The following is a 23,881-nucleotide window of genomic DNA, read 5'->3' as shown; positions in this document are numbered from 1 at the left end:
TCACAGGCCAGCACCTGCCTTATAGAAACAGCATCATTCTAAAAGTGGGGTGGCTGTGTTCCTGATTGAACTGAAAGTAGAAATGCAATTGATTCTCCTAAGTATGATTATAGGGGATGTACATAACACTTTTTTTTCTCAAAATGCTTTTACATCTGTTATCTTAATTTATCTCTGCACAACATCCTTGCCTTGAACAAACTTATTATAGCACTTATCACCCTGTAGTTAATGTTTAGTGTATATGTCCATCTCTCTTGCTGGTTTATGACCCTCCTTAGGGCAGAGACCCTGCCGGATTTATGCATCTAAATAGCTCGAGCACTTGACAAAGTATTAGTTAGGGCTCACGCGTGCTCAGTCGCATCTGACTCTTCATGACCTCATACACTGTAGCACGCCAGGCTCCTTTGTCCATGGAATTTTCCGGGCAAGAATACTGGAGTGAGTTGCCATTTCCCACACCAGTGAATCTTCCCAACCCAGAGATCGAGAACCTGCCTCTCCTGCATTGGCAGGCAGATTCTTTACCACGGAGCCATCTGGGAAGCCCTAGTTAGCACTTGTTTCATTGCAGAAGATAGAAACACACTGAATACAGGTTAAGTAAGGGCGGGGGGCGGGGGGGGGGGTGGGCTTTGTTTCAAGGCGCCCCAGGGTAGGTGTACAGCCTCTGCTTGGCCTAACAGGAATCAGGCTCTCTGGCTATTCCTCATCTCTTGCCTCAGTAACACCTCCTCTTTGAAGAAGTACCTTTCACCCCTTCCTGGTTCCCTGGCTGAGAACCTGGCTGGCAACATGTCCGGAGTGGTGGTGTAAGTTGGCCAGTCCTGAACCAAGAGCCTTATCACCCTGTCCCAACCTCACCCTTGACTCTCCAGGAGTCAAGACTCTCATTGGTCCAGCCTTGGCGAAGTGTTCACCTCTAGCACAATCAACTGCAGCCAGAGGGGTGTGGTCTAATCTAGGAAGGAGATGGTTGGCATGGTAAGGCGCCTGGTAGTGGCAGGAAGGAACAAGGCACAGTTTCCTGGAAAAAAAAAAAAAAAGAAACAGTAGGGGGCCTCATCTCGGTATACACTTGATGCTCTATAAATGCTTACAGATCCGCCTGGCTCTAAACGTGGCGGGACGCTGGGCTTCTTCCGGTTCCTCAAGCCTGCGGAGCTCTTTCTGGATGCCGGGCTTCCGGATGGCTCTTTCTCACCACCATCCCCATGGCCTCGCTAACTCCAGCTCCCCCTTTGGATCTAGATTCGGGTTCGCCGCTTCTTCATTAGGTGGCCTTTCCTGACCCCGCCCAGAATATCCTGCTCTATGTCTTTAGAACACTCAATGCCTTGCTGTGACTTGTTTAACTCCTGCCCTCCCCCAACCCCCAAGATTGTAAGTTCCAGTGTTCCCAGAGGTCCCAATAGCTCCTGGCCCAGTGGACAGCCCCACAACTTGGAAGTGGGGGCAGCAGGGGCATTCATGCCCTGTTGTTAAGCAAACCTCTGACCAATGGGAGGTGGGAGAAGTGAAGAACTTCTTGCCCTTTTACCCTCCATGGACCGTCCTGAGATGAAATTTGTGTAGCTTTTGAGAGGATGGCCCTGGAAGATTAAGTACCCTCATGTTGACAGTTTTCTCCTCACCCACCTCTCTGTGAAGGGACAAGGATTTCCACTCTCTGGAACTTCACTCCCTTTTGAACTAGTAGCCAGAGCCTTCCCCTCAGGCTCTGCTTTCTGGGGAACTCAGGCTACGTGGCTACCTCTAGCTGGCATACATGAAAAAATTAAGTGTAGTGGCCTTTGGTTAGCACAGTGCTTAAAGAAAGTTTCAGAAATCCCACCGGCTCCATCCCTAGGGCCGGCTTTTCCCCATTTTAGTTGTCTTTTTTTTTCCTTTTGGCCACGCAGCACAGATCTTAGTTCCCCTACAAAGGGATGCAACCTGTGCCCCTGCAGTGGAAACAGTGTCCTAACCACTGGCCTGCCAGGGAGCGCCTTGGTTTTCTGCTTATCCAAGATTTCTCTGAATGGAGGCAAGGTTGCCACCTGTAGCTCCTGCTTGTTCTCACGCATGAATGGTTCTCTTACCTCTTGGCTTTAGGCTGAGACCAGAGTTGACCCTCATGGTCTGGGATGGGCCCAGGTAGGGTCACGTGTTTTCCTCTGACCCAATCACTGTGGTGGGTAAGGACCAAGATCCTTCTCTGGGTATCCTCTCCTTTTAAGTTTCAGGAGCAGTGATAACATGCCAGAAGGGGCAAGATGAGGCCCATAAAATACCATGTGGGCTGTGGCATTGGAGAGGGGAGTACCACAGATGCATATGGCAAGGAGTCTATGACCCACCCCCCTTCCCCTCATCCAGTACACACCCAGGGGAGGAGGAGAAGGGATCTGGGTGATCAGGTCCCCAAGCAGTCAGGATGGGAGGCCAGAGCTGGGGTGGACAGGCTCATTTCTACAACGGGCTCTCCCCAGAGCAGCCTCTCCTGTCAGGGCCCTTGAATATAGCTCAGCGCCTCCCCCAACCATGAGGTCCAAGCTGGCACTGGTCGTCTGTGTTCTCCACAGCAGCATCAGGACCTGTCTGCCCTAAAACTCTCAGTTTGGAGGCTTCCCAGGGACCCAGACATGCCTCCACCAAGGGCTGAGTTCACGCAGGGTTGTGGACCCCAGGTAGAAGCAGCCTGGAGGCTCCTCATTTACTACAAGCTTTCAGCCAGGTAGACCCTCCCCTTCCCCTTGGGGAGACACCATCCTAGAGAAGTCTCCTTCTAGAGGTCAGCCAGGACTTTCCAGACACCAGGCCAGAGGCTCCCTCTGGGCTGTCTGCTCAGTCATGGGGTCACCATCCTCCACCATGAGAGCCTTCTGGGCCTCAGTGCTGTGTCTTTGGACACTCTTATTCCCACTGTGATACAGTGTCTGCACCCCCATGGGACCTGGGGCTCTGTGGAGTTGGTTCTCAGCCCCTGGTGCCTGCTGAGAAGTGTCAACATTCATAGAGCGCTTACCACCCCAGGAACCGTCTAAGAACTTCATGATTATGGATTCATTTCACCCTTATGGGAAGACCCTGAGAACAATGTTTATTGACCGTGACTGGAACCCAATTTGAAAAAAGAGATCAGTAAAATACATTTTGGTGACCTTTAGGCCAATATGAACTGAGGATTAGATGATGTAAAGAATTATTGTTACTTTTGTGAGATATGATAATAACGTTGTGGTTCCTGTAGGAGAAAAAAGTCATTTTGGGGCATAACAAATCATTAGAGGTAAAATTTGATGATGTCTATGCTCTACTTTAAAAATTCAATTAGATGACAATTAAGTGAAACAAATATGGCAAAATATTAAAGATGGTTAAATCTGGGATAGTGGTATATGGGTGTTTATTATACTTATCTCTACTTTTCTGTACATTTGAACATTTTATAATAAAAAACAAAAACTTTGGGGTACTTCCCTAATGGCCCAGCGGTTAAGAATCTGCCTTCCAATGCAGGGGATGCGGGTTGGACCCCTGGTCGGGGAACTAAGATCCCACATGCCGAAGGCGGGGCACGTGAATCAGCAAACCACAGTGAAAGATCCTATTTGCTGCAACTAAAACCTGATGTAGACAAATAAATAAGTATTAAAAATTGTTTAAATAGGAGGTAATTAGTAATCTCATTTTACAGATGAGAAAGCTGAGGCATGGAGAGGTCAGATAGAGAGTGGCTGAGCTGGAATTAAGCCCCGCCTCATACACCATTTCTCAACACAATGATGCATGCTCATGTTTGATAAATATTTGTTAAAACAGTGGTCTTTAGGGTTTGGGCTGTTCCACTTCAGATGTGTTCCTGGAATACATGTTTTACCTTGGGTCCCAGGTCACACACCCAGAGCTTTCCAAGTGGCCTCTAGATTGACTAGGCTCCTACCGAACTCCTAGTCTCCTAACAGTTTTCCACAGGGCAGCCAGAGGGACTTTTCTGGACTGTAGCCTGCTAGGCTCCTTTGTCCACGGAATTTTCCAGGCAAGAATACTGGTGTAGGTAGCTATTCCCTTCTCCAGGGGATCTTCCCAACCTAGGGATTGAACCTAGGTCTCCTGCATTGCAGGCAGATTCCTTACTGTCTGAGCCACCAGGGAAGTCCCCAAATTTTTTGTTTTTTATTATAAAACATTCAAATGTACAGAAAAGTAGAGATAAGAGTACAATGAGCACCTATATATCCATACTTCTCTGGATATACAATATCTATGTATCCATACTTCCATGGAAATATGTACTTCTCTGTATATAGAATAATGCACACAATTTAAAATTCAAATAATGCCAAGGAAAAAAATTCAAAGAAAATACAGTAAAAAATGATTCTCCCTGGGAATTCCTTCATAGTCCAGTGGTTAGGACTCGGCACTTTTACTGCAGGGAATCCAGGTTCAATCCCTGGTGGGGGAATTAATATCCCACAAGCCACACGGCACGGCCAAAAAAAAAAAAAAGGTGATTCTCCCTGCCATTCAGCCACTGGGTTCCTGCACGGAGGCCAGCACTCTACCTAGTATCCTTTCAGATCCGGTCTAAGTGCATAGAGGCAAATAGGAACAGGGGAGGAAAGGCAAGACCTCCTTCTGCTCCGTCCCCTACCCTACCTACCTCTAACCAGGGGAGCTCCGTTTTACGTTTTTTGTAGCTTGGCCTCTTCTGTAAGATCTTATTTGAAGAAGGGGCTCCTAAAGGTGGGAAGTCACTGGCTAACCTGACACAGCAGCCCTTGCCCGCCTGGTCCACCTTTACAGCCAACGGGCCCCCCTCCCAGCCAACTCACGTTCAGCCACAGCAGGTGACTGTCCCCCATTCATGCCCTGCGCTTTCTCATCTACCGCTTTGCTCGTGGCATTGCTGGAATGAGTTTGTCTGTGCTTGGTGAGTTCATCCTTTAAGATCCACCTCAAATATCACCTCCTGCATTAGTCGTCTGTCACCTCAGTCATGTCCGACTCTGTGAAACCCCATGGACTGCAGCCCTCCAGTCTCCTCTGTTCATGAGATTATCCAGGCAAGAATAGCGGAGTGGGTTGCCATGCCCTCCTCCAGGGGATCTTCCTGGCCCAGAGATGGAACACGCCTCTCTTATGTCTCCTGCATTGGCAGGGGGAGTCTTTACCAACTGAGACACCAGGGAAGTCTGGTCATCTATCACATTGTAACAAATCACCCTAAAACTTTGTAGCTTAAAACAATAAATATTTATTATCTCCCTCCATTTGTGAGGGTCGGATCTGAGGGTGGCTTAGCTGGGTGATTCTGGCTCAGGGTCTCTCATGAGGTGGTAGTCAAGCTGTTGACAGTGCTGTGGTCTCCGCTGAGGGCCTGACTGCCTACCACACTTGCCTGGCTGTCGGCAGACAGCCATGGGTCCTGGGTCCTTTCCTCAGGGCTGCTCATGACCTGCCAGCCAGCTTCCTCTTGAACAAGTGATCCAAGAGAGCAAGACAGAGAGGACCCAGCATGGAAGCCACGATCTTCCATAACCTGTGCTTGGAAGTTTCCTATCGTCACCTCCACTTTATTCTATCGGTCACACAGACCAACCCCAATGCTGTGTGGGAGGGAGCTACAGGGGGGTGTGAAAATCAGGAAGTGAAGATCAGGAAGCCATCTCGGAGGCTGCTGGCCTCAGCTCTCCCATGTAGTCCTTGGGGGACTGGCACTTTGAATAGCCTTCTATGAAGCTTGTGTTGTGGATGGTGGCACTAGTGGTAAAGAGCCCGCCTGCCAATCCAGGACATGTAAGGGACGTGGGTTTGATCCCTGGCTCTAGAAGTTCCCCTGGAGGAGGCCATGGCAACCCGCTCCACTATTCTTGCCTGGAGAATCCCATGGACAGAGAGGCCTGGAGGGCTCCAATCCATGGGGTCACAAAGAGTTGGACACGACTGAAGCAACTTAACATGCACACACCAGTCTCACTCCCAGATGGCAAACTCTTGGGGGACAGTTACTAAACCTTATTTATCTTCCCCTTCCTTTTTAGGCCCACATATTCTCTAACATAGAGTACACATTCAAAAAATGTCAAATTAATCCTGAAGGCATGCATAGATGAATAAACGAATGAATTAGTAACTCTCTGGGTGGATAATTCAAAACACTAGAGGAGACGGCATGAACATATGATTAATTTCCCCCGTTTTCTGCCACAAGATACCTAAGATGTTCGTTTGCTTAGAGCTTGCTTTCTTTTCCTCTGTTTACTTCTCCTTCCCCAACACCTTATGGTTACAGCATCAGAGGGCTTTCTCAACATCTTGGTGTAACAAAGGTTCGCCTCTCATCACAGCTGATTGGATCAGGGCCAAGCACCCGACCCAAGATGGGCCAATGGGCTTCAAGGAACTTGAAATGGGACTAAGAGAGGCCAAGCTTCAGTCTGGCTGCTTCCTTGCCAAAAGGGTCCTGGAAATCTGAAAACTGTTGACAGTAGCAGTTCTTTGATCCATGGACTGGGGAGCAGAGAAAGCCAGTCTGCCCCAATAGGAGGGTAAGAAGGAAGAGAGAGGGGAAGGGTAGCCGAGTTTGCAGAAGCCCACAGTTCCTGCTTCCTGTTCAATCTGAACCTGGCTGCAGCTCCAGCTTGATCCCCATGAGACACACGTATATATTTTTAAAATGTGTATACGCTTTTAAAGGTTACTTTCTATCTGCAGGTATTACAAGATATTGGCTGTAGTCCCCGTGTTACAAATACGTCCTTGAGCCTGTCTTATACCCAATACTCTCCCATCCCTAGATTGCCCTCCCCAACTTGTATTCTTATAAAAATGGGGCTCAAGCAATGGTGTACTAGAGCTGGTTCACACTGGCTCCTGAAAGCTAGTTGTACATCTTTCTCCATGGGAGCACCTGGGGAGCTAAACATAGACCATAGCCACAATAGTCACACCATAGAAATCAGAAGATGCTACAAATAGTATCCCCCAGTAATAAACACTGGTTATTAAACATTAACAAGCACATCACTGGGTTTAAGATAATTCCAGGGGGCTTCTGTAAGGTACAGCCCACACAGTCTTTCTAATTAAAGCCTCTGCTGGACAAGCTCCTACTCAGGCTCTGTGGCCCAATGCATCTCCCGTGAGAAGCCTCCTCTGGTGTTTGTGGCAAGCTGGTTCTCTGTGTATTCCCAGAGCCTAGGAGACACTGTGAGACTATCTAGAACTCTGAGGGCTACGTGACACAGGCCAGGCATGAGACAGACACCCCACCTAGGCAATAATCGCCTATTGCCCTTGGAGTGAAGTCCAGGCTCCCCAGCAAGGCCGACTCTTCCTCTGAGCCGTGGCCCTTGCCCTCCTCGCATCTCATTCCTGCCCACTCCATCCCCACCCCATCACCGCGCCCTGGCCTCCTCAGATTTCTCAACCTCTAGCCCAGAGTCTCTACCCTGTGAGCTGTCAGCCATTTGGAGACTATGATAAAGATCACAGACCTTCGCTTTGAAGGAAGCAGGCATACACACACACACACACAGATTTGCCTGTAACTTCAAGGCTTCATGGACCAAACAGCTTCTTTCCCTTTTAAAAAATGTTATGTGGTTATTTATTTATTTTTGGCTATGCTGGGTCTTCCTTGCTGCACAGATTTCTTCTACTTTTGGACAGCAAGGCCACTCTCCAGTTGTGGTGCTCAGACTTCTCTTGTTGCAGAGCACAGGCTCTAAGATGCAAAGCTTCAGAAGTTGGCAGCTCTTAAACTCTAGAGCGCAGGCTCAGTAATTGTGGCGCACAGGCTTACTTGCTCTGTGCAATGTGGGGTCATCCCAGATCCAAGGATCCAACCCATGTCTCCTGCATTGGCAGGCAGATTCTTTACCACTGAGCCCCTAGGAAAGCCCCTTTTCTCTGAAGCCTTTCCTGACTCCAACACCCCACGTGCCCAAACATAGCCCTATGTCAGCACCTTCAGCACTCTTAAACTAACATTTATGTTTAAAAAGAATATTTACTTATTTGCCTGTGCTGTCTTATCTGTGGCACACACGATCTTTATCTTCATTGCAGTATGAGAACTCTTACTTGTGGGTTGTGAGATCTAGTTCCCTGGGCATGGATCAAACCCTGGCCCCCCACATCGGGAGTACAGAGTCTTAACCCACTGGGCCAACCACCAGGGAAGTCCCACTTATATTTAACTTTGGGTCTTGTGCTTCACTGGCTGCTCCTCGAGGAAGCATCTGTCCCCATCTTATTTAGAGTACGTGAGTGACCAGGAGATGCCTGAGGTGTGTCCTGACACTGAGTTCTAATCATGAGATCAGGGTGTCTCTACAGACACAGCCCCCTGCCTAAGCACAATCGTGTGTCCTTCGAGGCTGGCATCAACATTGCTAAAGGGAGAAGATGCCAACCAGAGTCAGGCCAAGGCACACGTGGAGGGTGAAAATCAGGTGTCTCTATGGCTGGTGTATTCCCAGCAACCAGGGCTCTGGGGGCATGGCTTGGGCAAAGGAAGAGCGTCTCAAGTGTGGTACCACGGGAAGAGCCTGAACTCTGGGTCTCAGAGATCTGCACTCAGATTCTAGCTCTGCCACTCATGGCTTTTGGCCATGAGCAGCTCACTTTGTCTCTCTGAGCCTACTTTCCCACCTGTCAAACCCTACTTGACTGAGTCACTGCTAAGATGAAAACAGATGATCTGTAGGTTGTGCCTGGGACACAGGAGTTAGTCAATAAAAGTTAGTGTCCTTCTTTCCTGTATTTCTGTCTTGTTGGTCACATGCAATAGAAATCAACTCTGTTAACTAAAGCCAAACGAGGAATTTATTTGTAAGAGTGGCAAAGATTGCTTGCTGTCCCCCAATTTCTGTTATCCCTTTCTCTCATGGTAAAGTAATTTTTAGCTAGGAACATAGTTGCTTGGCTGAATGCTGCATTTTCTCCCCCAACTTCCCTTGCAGATTGGCATGACCCAATGACAGTATTCTCTAGAGAATGTGGTGTGACCAGAAGTGATTTGTAAATTTCTAGGTCATGTCCTTAAAGGTCATGTCCTTAGAGGTGTCCGTACTCACCTCTTTCCTCATTTCTTCTGTCCTTCTGGCTGGAACAGGGATGTGCTGGCAGGAAGTGGAGCAGCCATACTGACCTATGAGGTAGCAGCTGAGTGTTGAGGATGCAGAGAAAAAAGACAGAAAGAGCCTGGGTTCCTAATGAGTTATTGGAGGGAGGCTCTGCACCTGCTCAGACTTTTAAAGGCAAGAGAATTAAACTGTTGTTTGTTCAGCCATTGTCAATCTTTGGATTTTTGTTATAGCAGCCAATCCTATACACTATCTAATACTCAGTGCTTTAGACTGTATACCCCTAAAATGTGTATGTTAAATGCTAACTCCAATATGGTGGCATTTGGAGGTGGGGGGGGGGGGGGGGCTTTGGGAGGTGATTAGGTCATGAGGACAGAGCTTTCATGAATGGGATTAGTGTCCTTATAAAACAGACCTCAGAGAGCTCTGTGGCCCCTTCCATCAGGTGAGAACACAGTGAGAAGACAGACAGTAGTTTTTGCTAGAAACAGAGTTGGCCAGAAACTTGATCTTGGACTTCCAACCTCCAAAACTGTGAGACAGAAATTTCTGTTGTTTACAGGACACTCAGGCTATGGTAATTTTGTTTTAGCAGCCAAATAGACTAAGATACTTAGTAAACCACAAGGGACTCATGGTATCCAAAAGAGAGCCAGACAAATGTTTACATTGTTTCGACTTTAACTATTGTCGGTTTGACAGTTGCCTTTGTGACAATTGTCTTTGCCACTACTCAGTTGACTCTTGTGTTACTTTGATATACACACATCATTTTGTTTGTTTTTAGTATATCCTAACATTTGGCACAAGATATTCCAGGCTCTTCTTGTAATTTCCATGCCTTAGCCTTGGACTTCTTCATTTGAACAATGAGTTTCAGTGGTTTAGTGGAGAATGGTGATTAGAAACCATGACCTATGTGCTATGTACGCTTATTGATACCAAGCTGACACTGCTTCTTGGCTTTCTGGCAGACCAAACTAGGCAATACACGTGTATATATGTGTGTGTAGGCATGTATAGGTTAATACACACATCTAATGCCCACTCTTCCATCTATGCTGCTGCTGCTGCTGCTAAGTCGCTTCAGTCGTGTCCGACCCTGTGCGACCCCATAGACAGCAGCTCACCAGGCTTCCCCGTCCCTAGGATTCTCCAGGCAAGAATACTGGAGTGGGTTGCCATTTCCTTCCATCTATACATCCTTTTAAAAACCATGAATTTATACCAGCATTTCTAAATCCAATTCAACATTCAGAATTTAGTCTTTCCTTCTTTTATTTTCTTTTTAAATACGGAATGCTTCCTGAACTTTCACATCATCCTTGCACAGGGGCCATGCTAATTTTCTCTCTATTGTTGCAATTTTAGTGTATGTGCTGCTGAAGTGACACGCCCTCTTTTCCAATAGGACATTGCTCTCTTCTCTGGTGGTGAGCAACTGGATCCCATTATCTTCACTCTATTTCCGTGCTTGCTTGCTCCCATTTGTACCAATTCCTTGACCACTAGAACTCCCCGGCCCTGCTACGTCCTCAGCTTGGCCGAGGGAAACGGGGACAGACCAGATGCACATCTTAAGATAATATCAATCCCTTTGCTTTCCTCCCCCCACCCCCTCTCCCTGTCAAATAGCCTCCTTGTTACAATTTGGGCTCCATTTAGCTTGCTTATAGGTACTTATTTCCCAGGTGGCACTAGTGGTAAAGAACCCACCTGCCAATGCAGGAGACATAAGATACTCGGATTCGATCCCTGGAGGAAGATCTCCTGGAGAAGGAAATGGCAACCCACTCCAGCATTCTTGCCTGGGAAATCCCATGGATATGGGAGTCTGGCAAGCTACAGTCCATGGGGTCACAAGGAGTCTGAGAAGCCTGAAACTATTTAGCACACACACACACACACACACACACGTACAGAACAAAGTAATCTCTAGGCCACAGGGAAGCTGAGATTGGATTTGCCTTCTGCTTGAAGAAAGAAGGTGCTCATCAAAAGGACTGGACTGCAGGGCGCCTTTGAAGGAGGACACTGTCCAGCACAAAGCCTGGACGCTTCTCTAGCCTGAGCCCTACTGGGCAGACGGGCACTCAGGTAGCTGCTCTTCAAGAGCCTCCAGCTAACAACCCTTCCCATCTTCTGATCCCATCCTCAAGTACCATCGCCACCACGCAAACAGCATCCCTGCCAGGTATCACGCTGGCAGCTTTGTGTGTGTTCTTTCTTTTCAGTCCTCACAGTAATATTAGGGGGAGGCACCATGATGGTCCATATTTTACAGATGAGGATAAGTCTTGGAAAAGTGAGGGAACCTGCCCAAGGTCACGTGATAAGCATCGAGGTCATTACTTGAGCCCTTGAAGTCCAGCTCCGCCAGCTCCATTGTCCTGCTCTGAGCCCTTGACCTCTCACTTCAGTCTTTTTTTGACCTCCACCTGTCGTTCTGACGCTACCCATGCTCTGGCTAGTTCTGGCTTTGTCCAGGAAATTGAGTCCTGGGTGCACAAAAGCTGTCAGTGCCAAGCTTTTAAAGAAATACCACTGTGTGATATTTAACACGTGCCTCCCCAAATATGTAACATACATGTGCGTGTGTGCTAAGTCGCTTTCATCGTGTCTGACTCTTTGCGACCCCATGGACCGTAGCCTGCCAGGCCCCTCTGTCCACAGGATTCTCCAGGCAAGAATACAGGAGTGGGTTGCCGTGCCCTCCTCCAGGGATCTTCCTGCATCAGTAGGTGGGTTCTTTACCACGACCACCACCTGGGAAGCCCGATGTAGCCTGCATGTGCAAGTCATAAAACAGTAATGAAAGAACCCCCATGCCCCAAACCTACTGCCAACTTAGACATACACTAACAAATGCTTTTTAATTAGGCTTAATCTTTTACATTTTTAGAGAGCCTTTGTGTTTTCAAAATGCAAAACCTTTTTCAATTTAATCTCCTCACTGCAAAACTGCATATCCCTTGTGGATTAGCCGGCTCCCTCCCTCTGTCATCTTTTCTCTGAGGGGTGAGTCCTTGGCTGCTGTGTGTGTGTGTTTCAATCACATTTCTGACAAGTCCTATGGGTCTTGTCCAACTTTACTTTCAGATACATCACAAATCTGGCCACCTCTAGCCTCCTTCCCTAATCCAAGCCACGGGCAAGGCTGGATCCTGGCACTAGCCTCTTAGCTACTGTCCATCAGGCAACCACAGTGAGCTTTAAAAAAAAAAAAAGGAATCAGATTATGTCCCTTTCCTGCTTGGTCCTGGCCCCTGGGACATGTCTGCCTGCTGTCTCAATCCTGAGTCCTCACACTGACCTAGGGATAGGGTCAGAGCCACGGTCTTTGCCAAGGCTCACAAGCCTTACTTCCATGAGTTCCTCTTCACCCCCCACCCCTGACTCTGATATCTGCACACACAACACCCTGTTCCTTCTGCCTGGAACGCTTTTCCCCAGGTATGATCACAGCTCCTTCCTTCCTCCTGTAGGGCCGCTGCTCACTGGCATCTTTGGTTCCTTTGATCACTTTTTTTTTTCTGCTGAGTGGCATGTGGGATTTTAGTTCCCTGACCAGAGATTGAACCTGCACCCCCTGCACTGGAAGGGCAGAGTCTTAACCACTGGGCTGCCAGGAAGCCCCGCCTTCTATCACACTTTATAAGCATAAGATAGATTCACAGAAAATAAAACCTACCTAAGCACATACTTTAAAAAAAAATTAATAGGATGTACTACAACATAAAGGAGAAATAAAAGAAAATGAATGTTTAACCATTTAATATGTATTTTAACAAGTAGATCTGGCAGCTCTCTGCACTTACACCTAGAGTTCTTATAAATGTAACACCCACAAAGATGCAGTGTGCTGCCTCAAATTCCACAGAGATGTGATTTCTTAAAACAGTGAACAGTTCTTGGTGGAGTCCCAAGCAAGACAAAATGTAACCGTCTCTCTGTGTATTAGATACACAGTTCTTGAATTCCTGAAGATGCAGTGAGTGATAAATCTGTGTACAAAATACTTTCTGCTTATTTATAAAACCGTTTTAGGTTCTAGGCTCACATAATTATAAGCAGAGTTTTCAGCTACATAGATGTCTGCTGGCACATTCCAGAGTTGCACAAAGGAAGAACGTTTTCAGTCTCTCATCCTTTCATTTGTCTCGTGCCCTTCAGGATGTCTGGCACGCCTGCTTGTCGTTCAGTTGCTAAGTCGCGTCTGACTCTGTGAACCCACTGACTGCAGCACTCCAGCTTTCCGTGTCTTTCGCTAACTCCCAGGGTTTGCTCAGACTCACATCCATCGAGTCAGTGATGCCATCCAACCATCTCATCCTCTGTCCACCCCCGGCTCCTGTCCTCAATCTTTCCCTGCATCAAGGTCTTTTCCAAGGAGTCCGTTCTTCACCTCAGGTGGCCAAAGTATTGGAGCTTCAGCTTCAGCATCAGTCCTTCCAATGAATATTCAGGGGTGATTTCCTTTAGAACGGACTGGTTTGATATCCTTGCTGTTGAAGGGATTCTCAAGAGTATTCTCCAACATCACAGCTTGAAACTATCAATTCTTCGGCACTCAGCCTTCTTTATGGTCCAATTCTCACATCCATACATGACCACTGGAAAAACCATAGCTTTGACTCTATGGACCTTTGTGGGCAAAGTGATGCCTCTGCTTTCTAATACACTGTCTAGGTTTGCCATGCCTTTCCTTCCAAGGATCAGGTATCTTAATTTTATGGCTGCAGTCACTGTCACCATGATTTTGGAGTCCAAGCAAAGAAAATATGTCATTGCTTCCACTTTTCCTCCATTTGCCATGAAGTGATAGAACTGGATGCTATGATTTTAGTTTTTTTAATATTAATTTCATGTATTTATTTCTATCTTTGGATGTTCTGGGTCTTTGTTGCTATGAGGGCTTCTCTCTAGTCGTGGAGAGTGGGGCGGTTACTTTCTAGCTGCGGTGCACGGGCATCTCACTGCGGTGGCTTCTCTTGTTGCAGAGCATGGGCTCTAGAGTGTGCAGCTGCAGCAGCTGCAGATTGCAGGTTCTAGAGCACAGACTCGGGAGTTGTGGTGCATGGGCTTTGTTGCTCTGAGACCTGTGGGACCGTCCTGGGTCAGGGATTGAACCTGTGTCTCCTGCATTGGCTGGTGAGTTCTTTACTGCTGAGCCACCAGGGAAGCCCGATCTGTTTTTTTTTTTTTTTTTTTTTTTTTAATGTTGAGTTTCAAGCCAACTTTTTCACTCTCCTCTTTCACCCTCATCAAGAGGCTCTTCAGTTCCTCTTCGCTTTCTGCCATTAGAGTGGTATCATCTGCATATCTGAAGTTGTTGATATTTCTCCCGGCAATCTCGATTCCAGCTTGTGCTTCATCCAGCCGGCATTTCACATGATGTACTCTGCATGTAAGTTAAATAAGCAGGGTGACAATATACAGCCTTGACGTACTCCTTTCCCAATCCATGTCCGGTTCTAACTGTTGCTTCTTGACCTGCATGCAGGTTTCTCAGGAGACAGGTAAAGTGGTCTGGTACTGCCATCTCTTTAAGGATTTTCCACAGTTTGTTGTGATCCACACAGTCAAAGGCTTTAGTGTAGTCAGTGAAGCAGAAGTACATGTTTTTCTGGAACTCTCTTGCTCTCTCCATGATCCAGTGAATGCTGGTGCGCTTGCACTGGCCAGCTAAACATCTGGCGTGCAAGCTGCCCACTCCCCCGTTATTGTGACAGGCAGAAAAAGCCCGGGAAATTGTCAAAATGTCCACTAGGTGGAGCTACAATCCAGGGTGAGACCCATAGGTGGGCCCCCGCCCCCCGCCCCCCGCCCCACCATTTTGATTTTTCCTCTCCTCAAGCACCGCTCCCTTATCTCGTACAGTGGTCTATGTTTTTCGTCTGTGTCTGAGACTAGGGTAGGAGCTGCGGGAGGGCAGGGCTTGTGTTTTTCGACGCTGCATCCCCAATGCCCAGAGCAGCGGCTGGCACGTGGAGGGCACTCAGGGAGGGAGTGGATACGTGAGTGCTGCCCCAGACCACTCTAATTTCCATCTCTGGAATTCGACATTAAAGTGGGTGCAGAATCGTCTCAGGAGAGAGGCTGGGCAAGGTGTCACACATCCACCAAGCGCAAGGCCTGGGTTTTGAAAAGCAGGCACTCTGTCCACACGCAGAACTGCCAGGCTGTGTCCGACTCTTTGCGACCCCAGGGACTGCAGCACGCCAAGCTCCCCTGTCCTTCACCATCTCCCGGAGCTCGCTCAGATTCACGTCCTTTGAATCAGTGATGTTACCTAACCATCTCATCTTCTGCTGCCTGCTTCTCCTCTTGCCCTCCTCAGCCTGTGTACCCCTCCTGATACACTCTGGCCAGGGCTGCGTGTGTGACAGCAGAAAGGAGTCTCGCTTAGGAGCCAGAGATCCAGGTTCAAGGTGTTGTTTGGCCACCCACTTGCTGTGTGACATCGAGCAGGCCACTTGGCCTCAGCCCCTTTATCTATCAAAGGAAGTGGTGGAACCAGTCCAAAAAGCTAATTTGATGCAAGGCCAGGTAAACAGACATATTATTGTCTGTCTCAAGGCAAGAGATTTCGACTCTACCTTGAGGCAGCAAGGAGGACCCAGGTGGGCCCAGGAGAGCCTGGAGCAAATTCTAGGAGAACATCCAGCAAGGGTGTGATGACCATCTGCTCCTCTCCGAAGGGCAGTCAGAGCAGAGTCGTGTTGGGTGTCCCAGTGTTGCCTGGTGGTCTTCACCAAGGGTCAGAGTCCGGAGGGGAGGCTGATGTTCACACTGCAGTAGTCTGCAGAGAGGGACTCCTCATGATGACCTCTGTCTTAGGTTAAAGATGAAAACTTCTAAAGAGGGAGTCAGAGGGAGTCTGAGGCTGGGTACTAAAGACAGAAGGGCTTCCTGGAAGTTGGGGTGTGGATGTAACACGAAAGTGAAAGTTGCTCAGTTGTGTCCGACTCTTTGTGACCCCATGGACTATACAGGATTCATGGACTATACAGAATTCTCCAGGCCAGAATACTGGAATGGGTAGTCTTTCCCTTCTCCAGGGGATCTTCCCAACCCAGGAATCGAACCAGGGTCTCCTGCATTGCAGGCAGATTCTTTACCAACTGAACTATCATGGAAGCCCAGATGGAACATGGGCACTGTTGTGAAAGAGCAGAAGTCAGCAGGAAAGGGGTCCAGAGAGCTTCTGGCAGATTTTTAGAGTATTTTCATACCAACATGCTGGAGAGATGGTCCCTGACTTGTCTTTAAGCTTGGACACCCCCTTCCTGTGGCCCCTGACTGTCTGCTCTTAAGGCAAAACTTCTCCTGTCTCTTCTTTTTTCTTGCCACCGGGCCTTGAAAATCCACGAGAGGCTTTCCTCAAGGACAGCGTGGAAGAAGCTGCTCTGATCTAGTCCATCAGCCCTTCTGGGGCCAGGCCTGCCTGGATATTTCTGGCTCTCCCAAAAGAAAACAAGCTCTTGCCCAATAATATAAGCAGGCAAAAATCTTTACCCAACAAAACAAACAAACCCAGTTCCTCCAGGCCATGCCCAGCCTTCCTAATATGGCATCCGGGATAGGACCCTTGGCATCTGATCAACATGGGTAGTCCCACTCCCAGGAGAGAAAAAGGAACTAAACCCAGGTGGCAGATAAAGGCCACATTCACACCGGGTTGGCTCCCAAGGTTGGATGGGCTTTTCACGGGTAGGGTCAAATATACCTGGATGAGATACAGGAGGCTGGGCTAAATTTGAATCTCAGCTACGAATACTTTTTTAAAAGTATGGACTGCCCTGAGGGTACAGATGATGAGGATTCACTTACCAGTGCAGGGGACACAGGTTTGATCCGTGGTCTGGGAAGATCCCACACACTGCAGAGCTGTTTAGCCCGCGTACCACGACCGCTGAGCCCAGCACTGCAACCACTGAAGCCTGCAGGCCTGGAGCCTGTGTTCCGCAACGAGAGAAGCCCTCACAAGGAGAAGCCCTCACACCAGCATGAAGAGTAGCCCCTGTTCGCCACAACTGGAGAAAGCCCACATGCAGCAGTGAAGACCCAGCGCCACCAAGAATAAAATAATAATAATAAAAAAGTATAAGTACACCTCACAGGCCATTTGGGACATACTTATACCAAACACTTATCCATTGTTTATCAGAGATTCAAATCTAACTGGCTTCCAGTATTTGTATTTGCTGGATCCGGCAGCATTTTGGGACGGCAGGTAAATACAGTGAAGAAGAAAACTGGGCTCCGACTGGTGTCTTTAAAAAAAAAAAAACCACCAAAAACATTTTGTATTGGGATATAGCCAATTAACAATGTTGCGATAGTTTCACCAAACAGCAAAGAGACTCAGCCACACATACACTCGCTCAGTTGTGTCTGACTCTTTGCTACCCCGTGGACTATACAGTCCATGGAATTCTCCAGGCTAGAACACTGGAGCCTTTCCCTTCTCCAGGGGATCTTCCCAACCCAGGGATCAAATCCTGGTTTCCCACATTGCAGGCGGATTCTTTACCAGCTGAGCCACAAGGGAAGCCCGTCCATGTATCCATTCTCCCCCAAACTCTCCTCCTATCCAGGCTGGCACATAACATTGAGCAGAGTTCCATGTGCTCTACAATAGGTTTTTGTTGGTTACCCATTTTAAATGTACCAGTGTGTCCATGATCTTCCCAAAGTCCTTAACTATCTCTTCCCGCCAGCAACCATGAGTTCGTAAGTCTGAGAGTCTCTTTCTGTTCTGTAAGTTCATTTGTAATGGAAGGAGCCCCTGTCAAAGAAGGACTTCGTGTGCAGGTAACTCTGAGAGTTAGTACCTGATGTCATTTACATATGAAAACTCAGCCTCTTTGCACTAAAAATAGCTTTCACCATTTTAAAAGCTACCCTGGAAGTTTGAAGTCAGTTTCAGCCTTTGGGAAATATGTTTGACTTTTTGTTACAGAAGGAGTTTGAACCCATCATTGCCCTCTGAGGAGTCATTTCCAAGGACAAAATCATAAGTAAGCTTTAGGGATCCAGCACTATCTATAATAATTGTAACACGTTCATAGCAGTGCTGTACATAAGAGAATTGCTGAATCCTCCCAGAAAGATTGAAAACCAGAGAATAACTCAGGTCCAATATCCGGGGACCAGTTATGTGAGTTGATGGTCTAATTACTAGACAATTAGGCAGTCATCGAAACCAATGCTTATTAAAGCTGTTACAACACAGAGAGTGCTTAAAATTTGATGGTGAGAGGGGCCAAAACAGAACACAAAACTAAAATAAAAGCTTGTTACCTGTCGAGAGAAAAGACACTGAAAGGAAATAATGCTAATTTATTAGGATTGTTTTTATAGGGTTTATAGGATTGCTAATTTGTTAGTGATTGTTAGGTAATTTTTTCTTCCATAGTTTCTTTTTCCTAAAGGCCCTTTAAAGAGTGTGTATTCGTTTTATCTCATTAAAAAAGACCCTGATGCTGGGGAAGGCAGGAGAAGGGGATGACAGAGGATAATATGGTTGAATGGCATCACCGACTCAATGGACGTGAATTTAAGCAAGCTCCGGGAGATGGTGAAGGACAGGGAAGCCTGGCGTGCTGCAGTCCATGGGGTCACAAAGAGTCGGACATGACTGAGCGACTGAACAGCAACAACAATTCATTTTATCCTTAAAACAAAACTGAAAAGTCTTCCAGGATCCTCCCTGTCTTCCCAGATAGACAGGTAGAATCCAGAATCTACCCAAGGTTATCTCACAAACGTCTACACTGTGATTCTCTTGTCTTTCCTCCCTACCTTCCAGTGAATCAGAAGTACTTAAGAAATGCCTCTCGGGCACAGCCCTGCGAACAGTGTAGTTGGAATCTTGAGCTGAGAACACATAAAGCCTGCCCTTGAGGGTCTTAACAGCCACACTGTTATGTAGAACCTGCTAATTAACCCCTAGATTCGCCTCCTCCAGAATGCCTGCCAGGATACCCTCTTCTTGCACTCTCACAGGGCTCTATGTCCTCACCTGATTTCCCAGGTGAAGATCATGAGCTTCTTAAGGTCAAAGACTGTGTCTCTTTTTTCTGACTCCCTAGAGCATGTAACTGGCCTCAAGACAGGTGGCGCTAGTGGTAAAGAACCTGCCTGAGATGTGAGTTCGATCCTGGGCCAGGAAGATCCCCTAAAGGAGGGCGTGGCAATCCACTCCAGTATTTTTGCCTGGAGAATCCCTTGGACAGAGGAGCCTGGTTGGCTACCGTCCACAGAGTCGCAAAGAGTTGGACACAACTGAAGCAACTTAGCAGCAGCATATATGTGCTAAATGAGTGTTTCCTACATCCTACAAATCCATGGAAATGACCTGGAGCATCCTTCACCCTCAGATTTGTCATCTTGATTTTCTTAGCTGCTTGCCTCTTCCAGGCCTGGTCTAGCCTCCAGTTGCTACCTATCCAAATATGAGAAAGGTTAAGACTTCCTTTTGTTGTAAATGTTTTTATGGCCTCACACATCTGAACGCTCAGTGCATTGTCATTCATTTGCTTGAATTGATCCACCAGAAATCTCAGACAATTAGTTTATTGTTATATGACTCTATAAAAGCAACTTTATACATGCTCAAATTTAGCAATTTTGGGGATAAAAACAGTGCTTGTTTAAGTATAAAAAAGAAAAGTGGAGAATTTATAAACTGTGTAACTGTTTAGAGCAGGGGTCAGCAAACCTTTTCTGGAAAAGGCCAGATGTAAACATTTTTGGCTTTGCTGGCCATGCGGTCTCTGTCACAGCCACTCAACTCCATTGTTGCAAGAAAGCAGGCACGGACAAGACAGAAAAGAGTGGGTGTGCCAAGAAACCTTGGTGTGTGCACGCTGAGATCTGAATTCTGTGTCATTTTCACATGTCATGAGTTCTTCTTTGGATTTCTCCCTCCCCTGCCCCCTACCAAACATTTAAAAATGAAAGAACCATTCTCAGCTCATGGGCTGTACAAAGACCAGTGGTGGGTTTACTGCATGGGCCCTGAGTTCAGCTCCAGCCTCATCAGTCACGCTTACCTTTTTTTTTTCTCTCTCTCAAGTTATTTATTTTTAATTGAAGGATAATTACAGTATTGTATTGGTTTCTGCCATGCATCAACATGGATCAGTCATAGGTATACGTATGTCTCCTCTCTCTTGAGCCTCCCTTCCACCTCCCACCCTGACCTTTAAAAAAAAATATTTTATTTGGTTTTGTCTGGTCTTCACTCTGGCATGCAAACTCTTAGTTGAGGCACGTGGGATGTAGCTCCCTGACCAGGGATTGAACCTGGGCCCCCTGCATTGGGAGCTCAGAGTCTTAACCAGTGGATCACCAGGGAAGTCCCTACACTGACCTCAGGGCAATTTCTTAAACTTCCCAGTGCTCCGTTTCCTCGGGTGTAAAATGGGAGAAAATAAATGTGAACCTAGCCTAGGGCTGTGTTGAGGATGGACTGTGATTCAGCCTGCGCACTGTAGGAGCCTATAAGCACTTTCTTGGTAGCTATTGTTCTTTTAAACTGTAAAGAATACCTGATTTAAACTGTTAACTGTACCTGATTACAAAGAATGATGATAATACTGTGATTCATGTCTTTCCCGTATTTTGATATAGTGCTCAGTCCCCACATGCATCCAAATATTTGGAAGAAGACCCTTTCTCTGTCTCTCTCTCTTTCTCTCCCTGCCTCTCAGGAAGATTCATATTTCTGGCATTTCTTTATGTTGGTTTTAGAGGCAGATGATTTTAAAAGTATATTCTTCATTTCAGGACTTCCCTCGTGGTCCAGTGGTTAAGAATCCGCCTTGCAATGCAGAGGATGTAGGTTCGATCCCTTGTCAGGAACTAAGATCCCATGTGCCGTAGGGCAGCTAAGCCCATGAGCCCCAGAACCACAACTAGAGAACCTGTGCACCACGACAAAAGATCCTGCATTATGAAACGAAGATCCTACGCGCAGCAACTAAGATCGATGCAGCCAAACACATACATCAATTAATACTTAAAAAAGAAAAGTATACTCTCCTTGTCATTGCATAGTATCACCCATGCTAGGTGCCACTCATTTATTTTTCCGTCCCACTCTCTCTCCATGTTCCTCTCTCCCTCATCAAGAATTCTGATCCATTGGTCTGGGGTGGGGAACAGACAGAGGTATTTGTTTTTAAAAGCTCCTCAGTGATTCTAAGTGCAGCCAGGGACCCATTGGTCTACATCTTATTAGTTTCTAATGTCTTGCTCCTCAGAGTGGCCTGGGGGCCAGCATCAGGGGCTAGACCTTCAGGGTCTCAGGCATCACCCCGGGCCCCCTGAACCAGAACACGCACTTGAACAAGATTCCAGGGGATCATCGGCTCAGTTATTAATAAGTTAAGAAGCACACAGCTCTTGCATCGTGCGTGTACACCTCCCTTTAAGTAATTGATGTGTACTTGGAAGTGGTGTCTGAGGCTCGATGCTGTAGACGGATTTGTGTTCTAGATCCGAGGTGGGGCTGGGAAAACGTCAACTGCTGAGGCACGTGGGTTTTCCGCTTGTTTATTTTTTTCCTTTTTAAATCTTGGTTTCTCGTAAAGCGAGGTCCCTTTGTCGTCCTCTGTCTGGCAGAGTGCAGGGGGCGGGACTGTGCCAGGAAAAGCAAGTTAGGACCCAAGAGGCCACCAGGGGCCTCTTTCCCCATGACCCCAGAGGGTGGACGTCACCGGGGCTCATGGGGCTGTCAGGGGTGGGCTGTGGGTGGCATTTCTTAATATAGTTAGTCAATAGCTGCGTTTTCTAAGTGCCACAGAGGACTAAAAGAATGTCACTTAAATGTCTGGCGTGGAGGTTACTGATGACATTGAGAGGGACATTTCCCAGGCCTTAGAAGGAGAACAGATGTCACAGAAGGGGGCGTCATGGAGACAGATCCCTCTGCTCAGGCCTGGTCACTGCCTTTTCAGCACTTTGGCTCTGGGCATGAGTATAATGGTGTGAGCAGAGAGCTGGCATCACCCAGGGAGACTTTGACCGTGCAGTCCTTGGAACTTGGCCTTGCTCAGGTCAGAGGAAGAGCTGAACGCTGCTGGCTTTCTCCCCTTTCCTCGGTTTACTGGCCTGTACAAAGGGCACATTGCTGCAGCCAGCCATGTTGCAAAACTCGATAGTACAGCCTTGTTTCTCTGGGCATTTCCTTCCTTCTTTCCACCTGAGGTCTTGAGAAGAGGGTTCCTGTCCTAGACCTCCCTGCCTCTTCCCAGGCAAACAGGGAATGGGGGGAGAGAGCAGCAGGAGGCGGCAGGTCCCACTCTGCCCTTACCCTGTGACCTTCAGCTAAGCATTTTGCCCATCCGAGTCCTCATTCAGTACGAAAATGGGAAGAACACATCCCTCTTTGCAGGTGGCTATAGAAGTCTGTAAAGCAATGTATTGAAGAGTTCTTTGGGGACTTCTCTGGTGGCTAAGAATCTGCCTTGCAATGCAGGGGATGAGGGTTTGATCCCTGGTTAGGGAACTAAGATCCCGCATGCCGTGGAGCGCCCACTGAGCTGGCCAGCCACAACGTGCCGGGCTCTGCAATGAAAGATCCCACATGCCGCAAGGGACTAAGACTTGATGCAGCCAAATACATATATAATTTTTTTTTTAAAGTTCTTTGAAAACCAGGTTCATGGTTTCAGTAGCTGTGCATAGTCTAAATGAGCATCTCTTGGATTGAATCATCTCTCTCCTACTAGACCTGTGATGTCAGCTTAAATCTCTTCCATGCCACTTTTTTTTTTCTGGGAATGACAGCTGACTTTAGAGTCTGATCAGTTCTGCAATCTTCAAGGAAATCAGCTCAGGCAAGATTACTTATTGGTGTTAAAACTATTAGGAAGTCTATCAGCAAGGGAATGGACAGCACAGTTGTGGCATATTCATCTGATGAAATAAGACAAGCATAGGGAAAAACCTTGATACCCATAACAATATGCGTGCATCTCACAGACAATGTTGAGTGAAAGAGTTCATATTATAGGGTGCTAATTATACAAAGTACAAGTATATCAAGATTGCCGGGAGAAATATCAATAACCTCGGACGTAAGATATGCAGATGACACCACCCTTATGGCAGAAAGTGAAGAAGAACTAAAGAGCCTCTTGATGAAAGTGAAAGTGGAGAGTGAAAAAGTTGTCTTAAAGCTCAACATTCAGAAAACGAAGATCATGGCATTCGGTCCCATCACTTCATGGCAAATAGATGGGGAAACAGTGGAAACAGTGGCTGACTTTATTTTTCTGGGCTCCAAAATCACTGCAGATGGTGACTGCAGCCATGAAATTAAAAGACGCTTACTCCTTGGAAGGAAAGTTATGACCAACCTAGATAGCATATTCAAAAGCAGAGACATTACTTTGCCAACAAAAGGTCCGTCTAGTCAAGGCTATGATTTTTCCAGTGGTCATGTATGGATGTGAGAGTTGGATAAAGAAAGCTGAGTGCAGAAGAATTGATGCTTTTGAACTGTGGTGTTGGAGAAGACTCTTGAGAGTCCCTTGGACTGCAAGGAGATCCAACCAGTCCATCCTAAAGCAGATCAGTCCTGGTGTTCATTGGAAGGACTGATGTTGAAGCTGAAACTCCAATACTTTGTCCACCTGATGTGAAGAGCTGACTAATTTGAAAAGACCTTGATGCTGGGAAAGATTGAGGGCAGGAGGAGAAGGGGATGACAGAGGATGAGATGGTTGGTTGGCATCACCGACTCAATGGACATGGGTTTGGGTGGATTCCAGGAGTTGGTGAGG

The 23,881-nt window shown here is 47.2% G+C and overlaps 2 non-coding genes across 2 annotated transcripts; one reads left to right on the top strand and one right to left on the bottom strand.

Moving 5' to 3' along the window:
• The first annotated feature begins 4,380 nt into the window (after positions 1-4,380).
• TRNAK-UUU lies at positions 4,381-4,453 on the top strand. Its single transcript has one exon. It is a non-coding gene; the product is annotated as a tRNA-Lys (tRNA).
• A 5,918-nt stretch (positions 4,454-10,371) lies between these two features.
• LOC113880245 lies at positions 10,372-10,477 on the bottom strand. Its single transcript, XR_003507701.1, has one exon. It is a non-coding gene; the product is annotated as a U6 spliceosomal RNA (small nuclear RNA).
• Between the last annotated feature and the right edge of the window lie 13,404 nt (positions 10,478-23,881).

This window comes from Bos indicus x Bos taurus, chromosome 21 (assembly GCF_003369695.1).
Source record: "Bos indicus x Bos taurus breed Angus x Brahman F1 hybrid chromosome 21, Bos_hybrid_MaternalHap_v2.0, whole genome shotgun sequence".
In the NCBI taxonomy this organism is placed as follows: domain Eukaryota; kingdom Metazoa; phylum Chordata; class Mammalia; order Artiodactyla; family Bovidae; genus Bos; species Bos indicus x Bos taurus.
This window is presented reverse-complemented; position numbering and strand designations above follow the sequence as displayed.